Source organism: Lactuca virosa, chromosome 3 (assembly GCF_052849685.1).
Source record: "Lactuca virosa cultivar CGN04683 chromosome 3, Lactuca_virosa_CGN04683_v6, whole genome shotgun sequence".
Lineage (NCBI taxonomy): Eukaryota > Viridiplantae > Streptophyta > Magnoliopsida > Asterales > Asteraceae > Lactuca > Lactuca virosa.
The window spans coordinates 116439902-116441514 of NC_136428.1; positions in this window are offsets into that span (position 1 = coordinate 116439902).

The window sequence follows — 1613 nt, forward strand, 5'->3', positions numbered from 1 at the left end:
TGACATACTGCTCATAGGAAACGACATCCCGACGCTGCAGGAAGTTAAGTCCTGGCTTGGGAAGTGCTTCGCTATGAAGGACCTCGGAGAGGCTGCCTATATTTTGGAAATTAGGATAGTGAGAAACAGGAGTAAGAGACTAATAGTACTTAGTCAGAATACTTACTTGGACAAGGTACTAAAACGTTTTAGTATGGAGAATTCAAAGAAGGGAGAGTTACCAATCCAAAGTAATGCCAAATTGAGTAAGACTCAAAGCCCGAGTACCGAAGTCGAGATAGCAGAAATGAACCGAGTACCATACGCTTCCGCAGTTGGCTCAATCATGTACGCTATAACTTGTACTCGCCCTGATGTGACCTTCGCTTTGAGCATGGCCAGCAGATATCAAGGGAACCCTGGCAAAGCGCATTGGACCGCAGTCAAGAATATTCTTAAGTACCTTCGGAGGACCAAGGAATGGTTTCTAGTCCTCGGTGGGAGTGATGACTTAAGGGTGAGAGGGTATAGTGACGCCAGTTTTCAGACCGACAGGGACAACTACCGTTCGCAGTCGGGCTGGGTCTTTACCCTTAATGGAGGAGCAGTGTCACACCCCAAAACCGGAACGGCGGAATCGTTCAGGGGTGGAGGACGTCATGTACAGTATCACAACAATGCATAGTAGTAAACAAGCAACAACATCATCCATTGCATTAATAATATAATTTAATAAAAGTGTGTTCTGTCAAGTTAAATAGACACCAAAAACATAAGTCAAAATAAAAGATGAGTCTTGAACGAGCTCCATCTTCTCAAAACCTGGCACCGGTACCTGTCTACTGGTGACCTGAGAATACAAGTTATTTTGAAAGAGTTTATCAGCTTTAAAGCTGGTGAGATCATAAGTATTTTAGTGTCTGTATTTGTATGAAAGTATTTGTAAGTATGTGATGTATAAGTTTGTAAAAGTTTGTAATTGTTTGAACTCTCCTAGAAAACCCTATGTTTCCTACTAAAAGTAGCCTTCTACCAAGGCATCGAGTGTTTGTGTGTGTGTCCCTTGTAAGAGTATGTATTTTCCCAAATCCGACTATCATTAACCAAAAATATAGTTTTTACATTACTGTTTATTGTGTGAAGATCACAAAGTGAATGCAAATGGGAAAATGAAATAGTACTGTAGTGTTGTATTAAGTAACTACTGATGTACTAACTACCTTAAACCAATTGTTATTTAAAGTACCATGTGATCGGCCTGTACCCTGCTACCGACTATAAACACGACGATGTAAGACGTCGGAAGAAATGACGTTTGGCACCCGTAGACTTGCAAGTCCCATTGTAGCGAGCAGCAAGGTGTAGGATAGTCAATCCAATATAGATCTATACACAAACTCAAACGCTCCCCACTTAAGGAGATTCTGGATACAAAACGGGTCATGACAGGTGATGCCATGCCCCGTTACGTGGCTCACATAACTGTAGTAATGTTCTTGTATATGTAATGTATGTGCTAGCTGTATTGTGTGTTCTCTCCCTGTCTAGCATGTATGTATGTTCTCTCTGTATGGTATTGTATGTTATCTTTGTATGGTATTGTATGTTCTCTCTGAATGGTATTGTATGTTCTC